Here is a 21,209-nt window from a genome sequence, read left to right as displayed (position 1 = left end):
TCTGGCCATCCTCCATGGCCATGTGTACACATGTTTTGTCCAATGGTTGTGATGGCCATCTATTTCACATGTCAGTGTTATCCCATATGATATACACCCATAGATGTCATATGCTCCACTGAGGACAGGGTTATACAGACAAAGGGTGGTATGTATGGAATGTGAGACATCATGTTTTGCAGGATAGTTGAGCAGTGTTGCAGTCAACCCACTACATGTCAGGGACATGTCAGATAGCACATGACATTGTGTGACATTCATAGCAAGGGTGTATCCTGTGGGCCAGTCATACTCCAGCTCCAACACATTTAGAGTGTGTGCACACATATGCTCTCTGTACAGTACTGTTTGTATTCCCAACATGTGTAATGCTGATATGTAGTACCTGTCCCTACAGTGAAACACACCTCCACCATTGTATTCACAGTTGTCCACACATCTGGCAATGACAGTTTGGAAGGTTTAGTGTAGGTGTTTCATATAGTCTTCAATTGTTTCACATGGGTAACCACTGTGATGCATTGCAGGTCTGACCAGTGTCTATTAACAGGACCACCATACATTATGTGCATGTGTGTTATGGCAGATAGCATGCAATTACTATGATCTGTGCATTATCAAGCCTGGTAAATAATAACAATCACACCTGACAAAGGCTGCTGTTGCTGCAAAATGCCAGAGGTACCTAAACAGGAGTGTCACAGCAGTAAGATCATTATCCACACCTGTGTGATAGCTACAGGGTGCAATGTCCATGTTAGCACATAAGCTAGTACAATACACTATACTATGGAGTATGCACGTCTGTGCATACATAGAGTAGCAGACTATAGTATGTGGCATGTGTGCATACACGCCTTGCATATGATGTTACATTACATATTGTACAGTAACATATGTAACTATGTGAAATATAGGTGTGTTATATGTGCAGTAGTGACTTACCAGGCAACTCCAGGCTAGGTGGTTGAGAGACACCCACCTCCATAATACCAGCTAAAGCTTGTGGATGGAGGTCTGCAGGTGTCCCCAGGTTGGCCAATAGCTCCTCAGTACGTGTGAGTGGGGGCTGGGTGAGTGCCCCCCAGCTGTTGCACCCTGTTCCCTGGTGATCGCATTAGCATGCTGTTTCGCCCATCTTATGAGGTCGGTGCAGTGTCGGCGCATCCGCTGATAGGTGCGATTGTGACCGCCAACATCATTTACCCTTCTGCAGAGTTCCTCCCACAGGGCATCCCGCTGCTGTGCATCCTGTGGCACATGGCTGAAGAGTGTTGAATGGTTGTCGAGGAGGTATGGGATGAGGACCTCATCCTCCAAGCGGGTGTGCGCTGGCAGCCTGCTACATGGCATACCTGGAAGACATAATGATGGAGACAGGTCACAGTAACTCACAGAGAAGTACAGAAGTACAGCTGAACATACATGTGTATCACATTAATTAAGATTGCAAATAAGTCTTTGCAAATCTACATGACACTAACACCACTGACATGTTTAAGTCAGACACATTTGACACTTACTGGTGATGTGATGTTATCACCATATATGTGTGTGTCATGTGATGACATTACTCATACTCCATGTGGATGTTGTCTTGATGTGGGCATGTCTGTTTGCCTGTACTGGTGTCTTTACCTATCAGCACATGCCTGGATGTGTTCACATTAATGCAATCGACCTTAATGCTGTGTATATGTCACATATATAGTCATACATATCCTTAAGGGATGTGACCTGTGACCCTGCAGACTTGCTCACAGAATGTTTTATATGTATGTGTTTTGCCATATACATCTACATGCCACTGTACAGCTGTGTAGCATCCTGCCATGTATTGCCTGTGTTGCACATGTGAAACACATGGGACAATAGCTAGCCTGATGGTATTTGCAGGATTGGATATCAACTAAAACATGTATGGTCATAGTGAACTAGTAGGCTATATGCCCTGGGCCATTTATGAGCCTAGGCAGACAGGTTACCTAGCTGTAGGCAACAGACAGGTAAGTTTCAGTGGCCAGTTCAAGCAATGCCACAGAACTGATCCACAGGGTTACTGATATATTTGGCATGCGGTCATCACACCATGTCACAGAGAGGGGCGATGTGCAGCTTCGCTGGACAGGGATGCATAGTATGGCAAGAGTATGTTAAGTGTATGGGACAGATATCTGTCAGGCATGTTGTGATCCTTGTACTAGAAAGGTGGATGTCCATGAAGTATGTGTTTATTTGGGATCAGGATGTAAGTGTAGCATGTCCAACATTTCTGGGTTGGACATGGATTTATTCAGGGTAGGCTGCATGCTACATAGTGGAGCTAGGGATTGGGAGGGGCAGTGTAGGCCATCTACACATGGGCTATAACCCTTAAAGGAAATATGTGATCTATTATGGGTCACATGAGTGTTGAGTATGGCTGAACAAGTATCTCTATATTCATGGATGGCACCCTGCCATGATTAAGGGTGCCACATACGACTACCTGACTAGTGTGGTGAAGTAACTATCAAAGGAAAGACTACTGTCCAGCTGCATCTCATACACACACAGTTGCCATTATGTTGACCGCTGCCTAGGTGGTAGTTCATGGGTACAGGGTTGTTAACATAGGGGATGACAATGCAATACTTAGCTGTCAGATTGTGGCCATATGTCACACACCACACATCTGACACACAAAGGCCCTTCTGTATGTTGAACGTAGCACACATTGAGTCAACTATTGCTCCTAGTTCACAGTCATTTGCAAACATCAATAGGCTGATGCCTTCTTTGTTAGTCTGTGTGGTATAGATAACAAAGAGGGGGAGTATCAGGAATGAACCCTGTATTACTGTGGCTGGCACTGGTTTGATGTGTGTGTATTAGTCAGACACCTTCTGTAGTGTTGGTTCTGCCAGCAGTCCAGTTGCCAACCACTCCTGTGACATAGGAATATACACCTAGTTAACTGAGTGTAGCTGGAACACAGTATGGGTGATGGTGTCCTAAGACCTGGCAAGTTCATGATATGCTGTGTGAATCAACCTTACTGTCATCTACATCTGTACTGAGTACATCAAATATGTTGATCACGGTTTATGGCCTTACAGACCAGACTCAGCAGGGTAGTAGTGCACTATTTCCCATTATCAATGGTGTCTCCCCCTTTGTGGGGTGTGATAACTGTTGCTGTGCACCATTCAGTGTGTACACAGCCTGACATAGAGCTATGATTGAACATGATGTGTATGTGGAGAACTGATTGTTCTTACATTTGTGTAGGATACACCCTGGGATGTTGGCAGGTCCCATGAAAGCTGTATGTATGGCTTTAGAGATTGCAGCTTGTAACTGCATAGTTGTTATTACAGGGGCTCTGTAGTGTACATGGATATATAACTATGTCTACCTGTTGGAGAGGGATGTGGGAGTGGGTTTAGGTTCTCCAAGACCCTATCTGGATGAACAGGTGCTATTTCTGTAGGTGCAGTACTTTGCATGCCATAGAGCTGTGCAGCACGGCTGGTCTTGTTGTTGCCATTACAATTAATGACGCAGCTATATAATGCTCTGTGGTTGGCCTCATAATATGTGGCTGATTAGTTTCACAGTAGCTTTGTGTGGTTTTATAAGGTGTATCTGCATCTTACTGAGGCTGACCAGGGATCACCTACACTCATGTGTGTTCACTCTTGCAACAGTTACTACCTTCTGTGGTACAGTTTAAAGCATGGTACCACCACTTTGCCTTCTTGTTTGTGTTTGGTTGAGTCTTGGTTCTGTTTCAATGGCACAATCACTGCACGTATGTGACTGCTTAAGGTTCATTTGTATAGGATTCAGCATTTGCACATGCATTGTCCATCTGCATGGGTGCCATGACAGTCACCACTTTGCTCTTAGGAAGCATAACATTGGCTTTGGAGACTGACTATGTGTAGCATACTGTTAGCCCTGTTTATGTGACTATTGTGATCCAGGTCATTGGGGTTGATGGAATCCAACATGCATTGAGCGCAGGTGTTGGTACATGAGGAGTCTGCCCAGTTCATAATGGAATAGTTGAGAGTAGACATTATTATGATTTTCTGTCTCAAACCTAATCTTCCCCATTACAGCACATTATGAGTGATCTGTCACAAGGTGCAATTTGAATTCCACTTTGGCACAAGGGTAGTTGCTCAGCATAATGCATCTGAAGTTATGCAAGTGCAACTAGTGTGTGGGTGTACATAGCCTTCAGGAATATTGACACACCTGTGGCCCATGTGTTCCAATAAAGGATAATGGGCAAGAGGTGAGGTATGTGTTATAACATGGTCATGCAGGTGTGCTCTCCGGAGCATTGAAACATGTCTCAGCCACTGCACCAATATGTTCTCCATGTTAGGGATTGACATATGTGTGTCCATATAGTGTTTCTGACATGTATCATTGTGTAGTGAGACCCACAGTTTATTGCTTGGCTGTCCCTGTAACAGCAGTGGACTTTCACTTGAACTGTGCATGATGAAGGCACTATAGAGGAAGCATGAGCCCTAGGCAGTATCCAGATTCCCCAGGGGTGACAGTTGCAGGCCCTGTCTGCCAAAGCATCATGGTCTGTCAACCATGTTACCCCAGGCAGACAGATACTGGATACCCTTTGACTTGCAACACTACATTAGACAATTGTGGAATACAGTCCTTTGTCCCTGTACTGCAGTATCATTCTGGCCAATGACAGAATGCTACTCAGGCCTTGGGACATACCTGCATGGGCTACAAGACCTGACAGTTCCTACATGTGTTTCCATGCAGTCCAGGCTACTGCATCACAGGTCATGCACAACAACATGGAATATGCCAGAGCCATGTGTATAGTTCAAAAGGTGGTCTGACTGTATGGGTATGTGACTAATCATGGCAGACAGGCAGCTGGCAGTATGTATGCCCTCGTATAGGTTGGTGTGTAACATAGTGCTAGAGTTTGCATTCACAAATGAGTACTGTTGGGCATGTTTCCGGCCACGTGTTCTGAGGTGTGGCACAATTATGCAAGCTATGTCATACAGTTTGTGTATTTCATTGTCTGTCTCTTCCAGCTTGGGAGGTCACTTGTTTGGCCAGATACGTAGAAGTGTCTGTGAATGTGTGTGATGTCTGGTAGTGTGTATGTGGGTGTCCTTACTGTGTTCTGGTATGGGTATGTGTTGGTTGTGATGATGAGATGCATGTGTTAACCTACACCTCATGACTGTCCAGTCCAGTCATGGCTATAGACTGGACTGCCTTCCAGCTTAACCCTGTAGCTGCATCCCAGACAATGTGTGGGGTGTGGCGTTAGGTGGGTTTGGCAGTGTACAGGGCATAGAGATTACACTCCCCTAGGATGGCCACATACACAAAGCTGACATTAGTAAACACCAGTAGCTGAGTAGTGGACATGCCTGTATGAGCAGTCAGTACTACAAGTACCAAGTACTGTATTTAGTTTACTTATTGCTTATGAAGATGTTTTAGAAAGTGATGCTCACATGCAAATATTTGTGTTATGGATGTGACAACACTGGCTATTATGGAAACATTGTAGCTACCTTTAGCAGCAATCCTCCTCTGAGGAGCACACCACATCCTGATAGTTGATTAAAGATGATGCAAGTGTCTACAGGTCTGTTTCCTTCTCTGGGTATATACTCACATATCCACCAGGACCATGAACTCTGTTGGGCACAGACACCCACTCCCCAAACAGAGTCATGTATCAATAGACTCTGATGCCACTATCAACATGATCAGGATATAATCAGATAGTGTAAGCCATCACCTATGAAGCGGCTATTACACATGGGCAGCTGTCTCCTACATCTTACACTCCTACTGCAGATGTTACACTAGAGTTAAAGATGATATGCAACCTGTTTCATTACCAGTACTGTGCACTACCTTATATACAGTATGCAAGCAGTTGTTAGGTTGGCAATGAGAGGTTAGGCTACACAAACCTGGTAGTTCAACCAGTGTGTCTCTACTCTCAATATCTACTATATGTAGGTGTGCACATAGCCATTTGGCCCAGCCCTGTAATTTTCATAACATGTACACATGCACAGCTGTTATTGCTTGCAAATGATACTAGAGAGGTCCAGCCCTGTAACAAGGGACACTACACATTTGCATAACATGTACACATGTACAGCTGTTATTGCTTACAAACGGTACTAGGGAGGTGGATATTATATGTGTTATGTGCATGGATAGTTACCTAGCTCTTCCAATTATCTTTGCTATCATGCTGCTAAACTGTCAGATGAATACAAGTGATATGTATCCTGTTATTGAGTATTGTAATTGCCAATAGACATAACTACTGTTTGCATAACATAACAGAAATGCTATGTAGAATGGAATACAGATCTGCCTAAAATACTGTACATTACACAGTTATTGGCACAATATCCCATAATGCAAACCATATTTGCACAGTAAGCCCACCTTTGACATGTTCATCTTACTTATACACCCATACATATGTTGACTGTTACAATACATCGACATATACTATCCCGTTATAGCACATACTTGTTGGATCAATCCTGACACTGACAGTGGCTGGAAGCGAACTGGTGATTTCCAAGCCCATATCATCCCTTGTGGTTTATGAGGAGTTTGCCTTGTGACCTACAGCAGTACACACATAGAATACTAGAAGCATTACTACTGCTCAACAATACATTGCTACAAGATAGCTATTTCCACTATATGCATTGATTACTCTGTAATTCTTACAGAACAGGTACTACATGCACAGACATACTACATGTTATAAATACCTTCTTAGTAACTGGAGGTGTTATTGACTAGTATAATACTAATTTTCGGTTTGTCTTTCAATGTTTTGTACTGTCCTACAGGTAGATACAGATGGTTTGAATGTGTGACAAGGCAACCTTTTATAGTTACAGATCAGTAACGTGCTATCCCGAAAACCAGTTGGTGTTCCCAAGTAGCTAATTACATGCACATCAGCTGTGCTGCTGCTGCCTTAGCCAATACCATGGCAACAGTGGAGTATAACTGAGTACTCCACTTGGGCGTTGTCCCTTTGCCTAACTTGTGAGGAATACAGCCTGGAAGTGTTGTTTGAAATCTATTGCAACAGCTGTATGGAGAAGAACAGTAATATATTGTGTGTAATGCCTGGAGGATTTGGTCTAAATGTGAGTACTGCTGTTATATTTCTGAACATTGCTACTTGTGCAGGGTTTGTCTGTACCTAATACTTCTGCATATGTTTCAGTCTGGCCAGGATGTTTGACCAGCTCAAGGCTGCATAACTATGCATATAATGTTAGGGGGTTTACAGTGTGCTTACCAGACATATTTAGTTTGGTGTTAATGTGTATCATACTGTGCTGATAATCAGTACTCAATAACACTTCCTGGTGTACGAACCTTTCAACCCTCTGAAATGGGATTAGTTCATACAAACGCTGTAACATCAGCAGCTGTTCAATTGTATAACAGCAACTATTTCACATAGGGCCATGTTAGTGTGTCTGTGTCCAGGTATGTTAAGGTTTCAGCAGATGTTGTACAGTAGTTGAATAATCGGTTATGGTATGACAGTATGTATTGATGTAATTATTTTGGTTGTGGGGTAGATGTTGGCGGGTGTGCATAGCACATGCAGGTGTGTAGGAACCCCTTTTATACAACTTCTATTTGTGTGTGAGTGTTCTTTCCCTATGTGAACACCTATCCCTTAGTGGACTAATACTATGGTAATTGCAGGCTGATTCATTAAGGCACTGTTAAATACTTCCTATATAGCATGCAGGTACTGTTAGTCCTTGAATCCTTTTGGAAATACATCGGAATGTAATAAAGTTTTGCTAAATGAAAGCTGTCTGTGTATTTCGGTCATGGATATTTGCAGTCATTGCAGTTGTGTTGGTGACTGTGTACATAGAACATATTTGTAATAGTGTATTGGCATATACTCTTCATATGTTATGTTCATATTGTTTGGGGGGCGAAATTTGCAATTGCTATGGTCCGTGTTATACTCAGATATGAACACTTCGGATGCTGTCTACACACATGTATGTATGTGTATATATTTATATATATATATATATATATATATATATATATATATATATATATATATATATATATATACATATATATATATATGTGTATATATATATATATATATATATATATATATATATATATATATATATATATATATATATATATGTTTTTTACCTATCTATATATCTACATATATATGTAGATCTATATATATCAACATGTCTCTATGTATCTCTCACCCTCTCTCTCTTTCTCTCTCTCTCTCTATATATATATATATATATATATATATATATATATATATATAGTTGATTGCCGTGGTGGTGCAGCGCTAGCGTTGTTGCCTCACAGCATAGAGGTTCTCCCGTTCGATTCTCGGCTGGAGTCTGGGGAGTGCCTTTTGTGTGGAGTCTGCATGTCCTCCCCACGGTTGGGTGGCACTTGAAAGACATGCGTAAATGGGCGTGCCTTTGTTGAAGGTTGGATGTCGAGCTGGCACCTCAGCGTTTGTAAAAATCTACTGCCAATCATTAGCGGAATGGAGTTCCACTGTGGCGACCCCTAACCGGGAAAAGCCGAAAGAGCATACACCTTTCATTGGGTGCATGGCGGGTTGTCCTATTTCAACACATTCCTCCCTTTTGTGTTTTAACCTGTCTGCATACACAACTCGGCTTTTCTGAGAACACTGGAGAATATGAAGGTCTCTCCAAACACCATTATATAGGGTGACTTCAACTACCCAAACATTGACTGGGAAAACTACTCAAGCCCTAACACCCTCGCCCAACGGCTCCTAGAATTTATAGAATTTATAAACTCAAATGCTATGGAACAACTTGTCACTACCCCCACAAGAGGGGAAAACATATTGGACCTGGTCATCACCAACAAGGGGACTCTATGTTCCACACCAGAGGTATACCCCTCATTGGTAAGGTCAGACCATAAATTAATCTCACTGGCCATCCATATCCCATCCCCACATCCAGCCAAGGAAACCACGGTGAATAACTTCTCATAAGCAAACTTTACACTTCTCAAAACTGAGGTGGTATCCTTCAAAGCCCCCAGGCCAGTGGAAGATACGGCTCAAACCGCAGAATCCTTTACAAACACATTCTATAGACACCTACAGGAATGCACGGATCGTGCTATCCCAAATAAAAACAAGACTCACTCCTCCAAAGGCAGGAGACCTGTCTGGTGGACCCCGGCCATAAATAAGCTATACAACAGAAGGAGGAAGCTACTACATGATAGAGCAAAATCCCAAAAAGGGAAGGCATCTCTGATCAGTACTAGCAAGAAACTACGATCCCTCATAAAATCATCTAAGGCCAACTTCGAAAGAAAAATTGCACAAAACACTAAAGATAATCACAAGGCCTTCTTTAGTTATGTCAGGAACCTGGGTGGTAACACCCAGATATGCTCTGAGTTAGTGCAAAATGACAAAAAATACACTGAACCCTCAGACATTGCCAACATCCTGACAGACAGGTTCAGTGCAAATTTCTCCCCCCTTCCCCCCCAAAAGAGCAAATGTCTATCCCAACAGAGTGTAGCCTCCCTGACATCACAGATGAACAGGTGAGAGCTGCCCTCTCCAAGGCAAAAAACACACATCAATGGGACCGGACGGTGTCCCGGGCTGCGTCTTACATGAGCTTCAAGAAGAACTTAACCCTCACATAAAGTCACTGTTCAATCTCAGCCTTACTACAGGATATGTACCCAAGGAATGGCGTACAGTAACAGTGGTCCCTCCCCACAAAGGTGGTGCCACAACGGACCCCAGAAACTATTGCCCTATAAGCCTGACTAGCCCAGTCTGCAAAGCTATGGAGCGTATCATCATGGAACTCATAAACAAAGACATTGGGAATCTCCAGACACTGGATCCTACCCAATTCGGCTTTGTTAAGGGCAGATCTTGCCTCTTGAACCTGGTCGACTTCTTTGAAACAGTTACCAGGGCCATAGATGAAGGGAAGGTAGTCCACACAGCCTACCTGGACCTTGCAAAGGCCTTCGACACAATACCCCACTCGGGCATCATAAATAAGCTCACCAGCTTAAATATCAACCCCTATGTCACAAGATGGGTTGCAAACTGGCTCAGGGATAGAACCCACATGGTCAGACTTGCAGGTGCCATGTCAGACTCTAAACCAGTTACAAGTGGCATCCCACAAGGCTCAGTCCTGGGACCTCTCTTGTTCGGTATATATTTCTCCGAGGTACAGGCTAACACGGGAGGACTATGGCTGACCAAGTTCGCAGATGACTGCAAACTGGGTGCCATAATCGACTCTCCGGCTGACACAAGCATCCTCCAAAAGGGTCTCACAGAGATGGATAACTGGTGTCAGAGCCATGGCCTAAAGCTAAATGCCAAAAAATGCATAGTCATCCCCTTTGGGAAAAACAAAGTGCCCACAAATTACCACATAGGTGGTAATCCATTAAGTACGGAAGAAGTAATTAGGGATTTGGGGACCCAAGTAGAAAGTAATCTCTCCTTTGACAATCACGTTGCCAAAGTGGTTAGAAAGACCTTCTATATAGCCCACCTTATCACAAAAGGTTTCACATCTAGATCAAGAGAGGTCATTGTGCCCCTCTACTCATCACTCATCAGGCCCATAATTGAATACAATGCCCCATTTGGGATGTACCTTACCCGACACCTGCAGCAACTGGAAAGACCCCAAAAGTACCTCACCAAGAGGATCAAGGGACTCAAACAGATGCCCTATGCAGTTCAGCTAAAGAAACTCCAGCTCTACTCAGTTGCTTACCGCCTACTCAGAGGCGATCTGTGCCTGATGTATAAAGCCATGTCCAACCCAGAATTAATGGGCATGCTCCACCTCAGGAAATCCAGATCCCTTAGAGCTACACACTCCAGGGACTTAAACCTCAGCACAGAAATAAATAGGACATGCTGGAGGGACAGATTCATATCCCAGAGGCTCCCCTCACTCTGGAACAAAATCCCAGTCCAAGTTAGGCAGAGCCCCTCACTGACCTTCTTCAAGAGAAATCTTGATGAGTGGATGGGAGATCATAAGTTTACCCCTGGGATCTCTTCTGTGTCCCAGCTAGACAGAGGCACAGTAAACTAACCTTAAAAGGGCTATCTTCTATGACCTACTATACAAAGGCACAGTCTACTAACCTAAAAGGGTGGCAAAAGCCAAACACACTCTGGCTAGGCTTATAAATGCCCGAGGGCACATAGCCTAGTATCAACCTATGAACCTATGAACCTATGAACTGGGAAAAGTACATTTCAGGTAGCTTAATGGTAGGTTACTCTGAGGATGGAATATATGGTTGCGGGTTCTAATCCTGGAAGGTGTTATTATTTTACCTCTCAGAGTAGGCACTTGTAGAGAAAGTGTGAAAAACGCACATTTAAGCGGTTGTAAGCAGGTTTGCACATGGTCTGCGCGACATTAAGCAAAGGTTAAACCTGTGAAGCGATTCTCCATTTACCGTGTTTAAGCGCTGCTTACCATCGCGCAAACCTGTGGAAAACCGCTTACAACTGTTTAAAAGTGCTTTAATCCACCTGGATCCAACAGCCCTTATTCTGGCCCTCAAAATAACTTAACAGCCCTTGCAGGTCTTGAACCCAGGACCATGAACACCACAGACACTGACTTTACCACTAAGGCATCTGAGATATGTGCAAATGTCATGGTGTTTAGAATATACATTTTACTACAGGCATTCCTCACTACTGAAAACAAATGTGACAGTCAGTTGGTGTACATATGTCTGATACATGTTAATGTTCATATGTTTGTGATCTGATATTTGTGACTATTGATGTCATAGATTTATTTTCTTGTATACCAAAAGAAGATGGTCTATCAGCTTTTGCTAGAAGTATAAGAAAACATACAGATATCCAATGGGACACCATCTGTCTTCTTACGGATATGTTGTCCCTGGTTCTCGAACATAATTACATTATATTTGAGGGAGAATATTACAAGCAGACCAAAGGCGTAGCTATGGGAGCAGCTTGTGTTCCCATATACGCCAACTTGGTCATGCTTGAATGGGAAGAGAGGACTATTTTAGATAGTCACTTTATGACATACATAAAATATTACGTCAGATACCTTGATGACATATATTTGATTTGGGATGGTGGAGAACAACAGCTAGCATTATTTTTACAATACATCAATAGTAGCAGTAATTTTTAAATTTACCTCCTCTAGCAGTCACGAAAGTGTCTCTTATTTAGACACATTTGTGTCAAAAACAGGGGATGAGTTTAAATCCAAAATTTATAGAAAGAACACTTTTTCGAATAGTTATTTGGAATATTCTAGCTACCATCCGAAGAAACAATTCACGAATATATATAAGGGTCAGCTTATTAGAGCAGTTAGGATGACCTCACGGTATGAGGACATGTTGGATGAGGTGAAATTTATTACGTCCTTATTTAAGGACAGAGGCTATGACGTTAGAGTTATGGAAAATGTAAGTAATTATGTTGTGAGGAAATGGGGTAACCAGTACAAGCCTTTGTTGGGTGAAAAATATAGACGGCTATTGTTTCGACTGTGGATACATTGCATGGTATGAAGTCTGAAACTTGCATTTATGGTAAATCTTGCATTTTGGAATTTGGCATATATTCAGGTAAAGTTAAGAAGATTTTAATGAACAACTGGCATATAATATCTGCTGATCAAGATATAGCACCCACATTAGGTGAATGCCCAAGGTTTGTTTATAAGGTAGGGGCCAACATAAAATCTATTTTAGAGAAGGGTATCTTTATTAAGAAGACAGAATACATGAAAACTGCAAAATGTGGGGCATGTAAACAATGTCACATTATATTTCAGGGAGACAGTGTGAAATTGGATAATTATAAACACACTAGAATTAAATTCTGTGGGGGCAACTGTACAACTAAAATGGTGGTGTATATTGCCATCTGTAGAACATGTTCAGGATTCTATATAGGTAAGACTCAAAGGAGTTTAAATAAACGTATATACTCTCACCTTTATAGCATCAGAAGGAAGGATGAAAAAATGCTTTGTATAAACATATTAAACAATATGGTGACAAACATTATTTTAATTTTGGTATAGTGGACATTGTGCACACCAATACCAGAGGGGGTGACTTTAATAATTTATTATTATATAAAGAATTATGGTGGCAAATATATACGGATGCTTCCACTATACCAGGTTTAAATGACACTGTATCTGTCAAACCACTATTGGTCTTAAAATGAACTATCTATCAGGTATATTGTTATATGTTTTTAAACATGTTTTGATATGATCTAAATGTAAATGTTTTTGTTAACATTTTTTCATTTTTTTAACTTGTTCACTTTATCAACACATATTATATGTAACATTGCTTTTAGAAACAATATGAATATTATTTAATAGTTTATGAATAGAGAACAATGGTCAAGGATGTGTGTATAGCTTTAAAATTTCAAACTGAATTTTGGCGCCAAAAAAGTTATTTAAACAACTGTGATGCAAGCTATGGTGTTCTAAGGAAGCTTGTTTTATTCAAGTGAAAGCGCTTAAGCATTCTTTGTTTGTTGGCATTACAATAAACTTTTGTTCACTTCTACTTGGTTTCATTGAAGGTGTTGTGGACTGTTATGAGCGTTGAATAGAGGTGAATTCCCAAGACACAGAGACAGAATTTTGCACACAGTGCATTTGCTGCTTTTTCTTTTCTAGTTGAACTTTCATATGTTTGTGAAATTAGGTGTTGCAATGTGACATGACAGGGTGTATTATGAATGAGAAAGGTTCTTGTTTTATGTCCTTTTTATATTGTCCCTATACTCCGTGTATACCCCTCCAGTTCACTTATTGAACATCCGATCCAGGCTCTCCTTGATGCATGATTTCATCACTCATCATTCCTTCCCCATCCCAATCTTCACATACACAACAACTATCCCTTCTATGGTGAATTAGGTTAATATTAATAGTTATAATACCAGAGCTGCATGTGTTTTGTGTACACTTCAATTCCTGTGGATTGCTTCTGTGTCACAAAGTGTGTTTATAGATGTTTATATATATATATATATATATATATATATATATATATATATATATATATATATATATATATATATAGATGGCTATTGATGTAACTGTATATATATATATATATATATATATATATATATATATCTTTATATTTATATCTATGTGCAGACATCACTGACATGTATATATATATATATATATATATATATATATATATATATATATATATATATATTTCATATTAATTTGTAACAGTAATACATATGTGGACTTGTATGTGTTGGTTCACAAACTACAGTGCATTACAATGTACTGTACTTATGTACAAAAAGTGACTGTCCCATTTGTGGTCATTACAGTGGAATGCATATGGTATAAGGTATAGTCTAAAAACTGTGAAACACTTGTATACCTCAGATAGCTTAGTGGTAAGTCCCATGACTGTAGTGTGCATGGCCCAGGGTTCAACACCTGCTATGCTTTAAAAATGTTTTTTTACTCCAGAATAAGACTCATTTAAGCAGTTGTAAGCATGTTTAAAAGTGTTTGTGTGACATTATAGCAGCGGTTAAACACAGTTAAATAAACTTTGTAACGTATAACCTGTGAGCGCAAACACGGCCACATCTGTTAACTACTCAGGATGTATACATTTCAGTGAAGTAACTTCTCACTATGTGCTTACATAACATTACATTCCCTGTTGACTTTACTCTCCAGCACACATGGGTTTATATGGGTGTTTCGAATGTTTATTATACAGACGATTACTACCTATATATGCAAGCTGTGGTTAAGGTATACTTTTTAACATGATAAACATCCCTGACTTTACAGGGATTGTGACCTCGAATGCACAGATACTAAGCAGATGCTGTAACCATTACACTATTGACATTAACGTTGCTTCCGCCTATTTCCTATTTAGATCATTTCTATGTGTAAGCTAGGCTAAGCAAAGGGCAGAGGCACCCAAACCCACTGAGTTTCACTTACTCTTGAAATAACAACATATAACAAATGTAATGTGAGACAATACATTACATTCCTAACTACATTAGGCATAGCCCCTCACTGACACACTTCAAGGGAAACCTTGTTGTGTGAATGGGTAACAGAATATACACCCCTGGGATCATGTGTCCCAGAACCATACAGCCAGGGGGTGGGGGAGCCCATCCAGTTTGATAGCTGCAAGACCTGTTGGGGAAATTGAATGATGTTGAATTATCACATTAACATGCCCTCTTTAAATCACTAAGTGTCCCTATAACCCCCCACCACCCCAATCTTCAACAGCTTCTGGAAACTCTGCCTGGAATTGCTTCATTGGCTATGCTTGACAGAGGCTCAGTTACTTCATCAATGGTGCAGAGAAAGCCAACACACTGTAGCTATGCTTCTAATTACCCTTGGGCAGATAGGTAGTAGGCTATCTGTGAACCTCTAAAGTGCAGGCCATCACAGCCATAATATGTGAATAAACAGACTTTCAGATCACAATATACAGTGAGAAATCACCATGTAGTCAAGAAACAGTTAAGTACAGCAAGAACATAGAGAACACTGATACTCAGTCACTCCAAAAGTCTGTCTTGGAAGCTAGAAGACTTGTATAAGTTTACGGCTTTCTATTGCTTACCAGTAGGTTACCTACAGGAGAGATGAGAAACAAGCACAGTTGGGAAACATGCATGCAACAATACCATACCGGCTTATGTGTCAGCCTTAGGCTTTGGAATACTGGCCAAGGCTATTGGCGCCCCTATGGTGCCTTTTGTAGGAGTTTCTCAAAGGTGAATACCAGCTCTGTAAACAGCACAATAGCATAATCAATGAGAGTTATGCTACTATTGTGTTCCGTAAATAGCACAATAGCAGAATCAATGAGGGTTATTTATTTATTTATTTATCATTTGTTGACTGGGAAAGTCCGAGTAGGTTCCACAGAGCCTGTTTTCAGCGGAGGCCCAGGGAGAAATGCTCCAGATGCATGTCTTTGGAATGTGGGAGGAAACTGGAGTACCTGGAGGAAACCCACACGAACACAGGGAGAACATGCAAACTCCACATAGAAGGCACCCCAGCTGAGAATCAAACCGGAGAACCTCTTGCTGTGAGGCGACAACATTAACCGCTGCACCACTGTGCCGCCCATGCTACTCAGCACCAGGGGTTATGATCACAACATGCATGCACTCACAGCACTCCTCAGGATGGACAACGTCAACATCTATACAGTAACTGAGACCTGTCCTAAGGATCCTGAGAGCACACCAGCACTACCAGACTACAATTCATACCACACATTTCAGCCACAGAACATGGACTGACACAGATATGGAGGGGGTGTATCCATATTCATCAGGGATACCTACACCTCCAGGTTAGTGGGGCAGCATGATACCTCTGAGAGCATCCATGTGCAGCTAACATCAGCCACAACTGCAATGTAAACTGTGGCCTGCTACAGATCACCCTCCATGACCCAGGACCACCACTCCACCTACCTGGAGACAGTGGAAAACATGACAGTCCTAAAGCACACCCTGGCATTGGTCGATGTGAACTACCCTACCATTAACTGGGAAACTTACTCAAGTACTCACTTCCAGGCCCAGCGCTTCCTGGAATGTATCACCTCATATGCCCTGTATCAGGTGGTAACCTCCCTAACCAGGGGGGGGAAACATACTAGAAGTGGTCATCACCAACATGGGCAACAGGTGCACCACAGCAGAGGTTAACTGGTCACTGGTCAGATCTGACCATGAACTATTCACTGTTTCCACACACAAACATCTCCCCCACCCACAGAAACTACAGTTTATACCTTTCCTACAGCTAAATGTACACTACTAGTGACAAAGGTGGGGGGTTTCGCAGCCCCCATGCTAAGGGAAAACACTGCTCAAGATACAGACAGATTTACAAATGTAATCTATAAGCACCTACACAGATGTATGGATCATGCCAACACTGGTAAACCAAGACTCACTTCTCCTAGACAAGGACACCAGTCTGGTGGACCCCTGCAATAAACAGGCTATACTACAGACGTAGGACAGTGTTCCAGACAAACAGCAAATCCCACGAAGGGCAGACATCCGTGACCACTATTAGTACAATACATAAGTCCCTCATGACATCATCCAAGGCTAACATCTGCAGGAAAATACGCAAGGATTCGAAAGATAACTATAAAGCCTTCTTTGGCTATGTCAAGGATCTAAGTGGTGACACACATATTTGCACTGTGCCGGTGAAATATAGCACAAAATATGCTGAGCCTACTGATATCACCAACATCCCTGCAGATACATTTAGTGTATACTTCACCCCCTAAAGAGCCCACAACACTACCTGAAAGGTATAGTATCCCACACATCAGAGAGACACAGGTGGAAATGGCCCTCTCTAACAGCAGAACACAGTGTCAATGGAGGCAGATGTTGTCCCAGACTGCATCTTGCAAACTGTACAAGACAACCTGACCCCCACCTAATTAAGCTTTTCAACCTCTGCCTCTCCACAGGCTACATGCCGATACAATGGCGTGTGGCAATGGTTATTCCACTCCATCAAGGTGGAATCACAACTGACCATGGTAACTACCACCCCATAAACCTGACTAGCCTGGTCTGCAATGGTACGGATCGCATCCTCATGGCACTCATTAACAAAGACATTGGTAACCACCAAACACATGACCCAACCCAGGTCAGCTTGGTTGAGTGCAGTTCATGCCTACTGAACCTGTTTGACATCTTACCTACAGTCACGAAGACGTTAGATGACGAGAGTGGTGGTTCACACATACTACCTGGACCTCGCCAAGGCTTTTGACACCATGCCCCACTCAGGTATTATTGATAAACACACCAGCCTGTACAAACACCCATACATCACAGGTTGGGTTGCCAACGGGCTTACAAACAGAACCCACATGGTATGACTAGCGGTCTCCAGGTCCAACTCTTGACCAGTCATGACTGGTGTCCCACAGGACTCAGTCCTGGGAGCCCTACTGTTTGGCATATACTTCTCAGAGGCACAGGCAAACACAGGTGGACTACGGCAGGCCATGTTTGGCAATGACTGCGAACTGGGTGCCATGACTGATAGTCAAGCTGATACAAACATCCCTCAACAGACCTCACAGAGACTGACACAGGGTGTCAACATCATGGCCTCCAGCCAAGTGCCACTAGCTGCATGGTCATTCCATTGTGGAATATTAAGCACACACACATTAACACATAAGTGACAGCCACTTTACTACGGATGAGGTAATGGGGTATCTGGGGACTAAGGTAGATAGTGATCTCCCCTTTGACAATTATATCTCCAAAGTAGTTAGGACATCCTTCTATTTAGGCCATCTGATTACTAAAGGGTTCCCATCTAGACATACTGGGGTTATAGTGCCCCTTTACTCCTCACTCATCAGTCCCATCATAGGGTATAATAAGCCATTTGGGATGTACCTCAGAAGACACTTCCAACAGCTGGAAGGCCCACGAATGTACCTCGCCAAGGGGATTACTGGCCTCAAACATATGCCCTATGCAGCTAGACTGAATAAACTCCTGCTTTACTCAGTGGCATCTCGTTTACCCAGAGATGATCTCTGCTGGCCAACACAGCCATGTCGAACTCAGGCTTAATGGATATCCTCCACCTATGGGAATCCATATCACAGTGAGCCACACACTGTAGTGAGCTGAACCTTGCCACAACAATAACTGGAAGATGCTGAAGGGACAGATTCCTGTCACAGACACTCCCCATACTTTGGAACAACATCCCTAACTACATTATACAGAGTCCCTCACTAACACTCTGCAAGAGAAACCTTGAAGAGTGGATGGGGAACAGTAGATGCACCCCAGGGATGCCGCCATTGGCTCTGCTCCATAGAGGGACAGTTAATGAATTAATGGAGTGGCAAAAGCTGACACATTTTGGCTAGTCTTATGAATGGCCTCTGGCAGTTGGCCAAGTACCTACCTATGAACCTAAACATACAGTTTCAACACATGCTGATAGTTTAATTTACTGTTCAGGTGATGACTTAACTTGTGCCAATGGTAGTTGTGTGTGCAATAGTTGAGGGCTGCCTATGTTGGATGGACACAGTAGACTGCCTATACATGACAATTTACAAGTAGTCTTGTGTGTGTGCCATCCATTTTTACTGTGTGTGCAGGTGGAGAAAGGTGTCATTCCCTAGGTGCCTACACTGTCAGTGTGTGTGTACTATACGTTCCCTCCTTGCCAAGGCATGGGCATACTGGGCATGCCTCTGTCTGCCTACTGGGGAGGGCTCAGGGTGTTCATGGTCTGAGTACGTCTGTGCCTGTGGGGCCTTTGGCAATGTTGGCGGGCTGTGAGGGCCTTTACCATTCTGTCCCTGCTGCAGCTGTTTCCGCAGGATCATATTGTGTAGCATGGCACATACTATGAAGATGTGGGCACACATGCCTGGAGAGTACTGCAAGGCTCCATCAGATATGTGCAAGCAATGGAACCGTGATTTCAACATACCAAGCACACGTTCTATGATGATTCTGGTTTGTGCGTTTGCCTCATTATGACGTTCCAGCATGGGTGTGTGTGCATTTCTGTTGGGAGTCATCATCCACATTTCCAGTGCATAGCCAGCATCCCCCACCAGGTGGCTATTTGGGATGTCACCCCTGGCAAAAAACTGATACAGCTGTGAGGCATGCCAGATGTGGGAGTCGTGATAGCTTCCAGGGCTGCCAGCACACACATCCATGATAATGCCCTGGGCATTGCACATGACCTGGCAGTTGATGGAGGGGTATCCCTTGCAGTTTATGTAGTGCCCACCCTGCTCACCGGGTGGTGACTTGATGTTTATGTGCATGCGGTCTATTGCACCCAGTACATCTGGGTATTCTGCCACACGGTGGAAGAGACGCATATTGCTGGCCAACTCCTTGTGCATTCGGGGGAAGTATATGTGCTCATTGGCATGTGGTAACATGGCATCCAGGAACTGGTGTAGTACCCTGGATGCTGATGCCTGTGAGATCACCATGATATCCCCAGTTGGTCTTTGAAAGGTACCTGTAACTAGTATTCTCAGGCTTACACATACCTTCGTATCCACTGGGATGGGTTCCCCTCTGTTTGTTCTGGCTCTGAGGCATTGCCAGCACAGCTCCACAAGTTACCGTAGGATGTCCCTGTCCACCCTGTAATGCTCTACTATCTCCAGATCATGTAGCCCCTGGTAGGTTACCCTGGGTCTGAACACTCTCCTTCTCCGCTGGTGCCTGAGGTGGTCGTGTGCATCATCCTCCATGCCACCTTCAGTCTCCAACACATGCTGGTGGATCAAAGCTATGGCAGCCCTTAACATGTACATACTAAAAGTTCCCTGTCTGTATACACCACTGATGCAGAGTGTATGGGAATACACAAATGTGTGTGAGGTGCTTTCACACTTTATACTATTGTGCTATGGATGCTGCTGATGTCATTGGGTGTGTATGAGCTATTCCAGCTGCAGAGTGTCTTAATTATGGGTTTTACAATGAGTACTGCAAGTGTGGGGCCTTTACTGTGGAGTTATGCTTGCCTGCCTTGAATAATCTGTTGCCCTTTAATTCACTTTTAAACATGGACCCCCCCCCCCATTATCAGGCATGCATCCACCCTACCCAGTCATGGCAAAATGTGTCTTGTAGCTGATATACTGCAAATCGGCTTTGTTCTGCTTTGACACTTTACTGTTTTCTTTGCAGTACAGCCCCTCTCCTTTCCTCTTCTGCAGGTAGCTGCTTGCAGCCTTGTTAGCCATTGTCAATGGCTCACTGTAGGCTCCTAGGTGTTAATTAGTCATTTGTACTCCAATTTCCCTGCTGCAGCATTTCCTTATTTCTTTCCTGCATCCTTCCTGTTTCAGCTGCAGTACATGCCACACAAACCAGTTTATCGGGTTTATGCGCATTTTCATCTCCGTTCACATGCATACTCAGTTACCTTGTGTACTCTCAGCTAAGCAAAGCTATGGCCAGTTCAACACAACACTATCCTGCA

Source organism: Protopterus annectens, chromosome 1.part0 (genome assembly GCF_019279795.1).
Source record: "Protopterus annectens isolate FY-2018-M chromosome 1.part0, PAN1.0, whole genome shotgun sequence".
NCBI lineage: Eukaryota > Metazoa > Chordata > Ceratodontiformes > Protopteridae > Protopterus > Protopterus annectens.
This window is presented reverse-complemented; position numbering follows the sequence as displayed.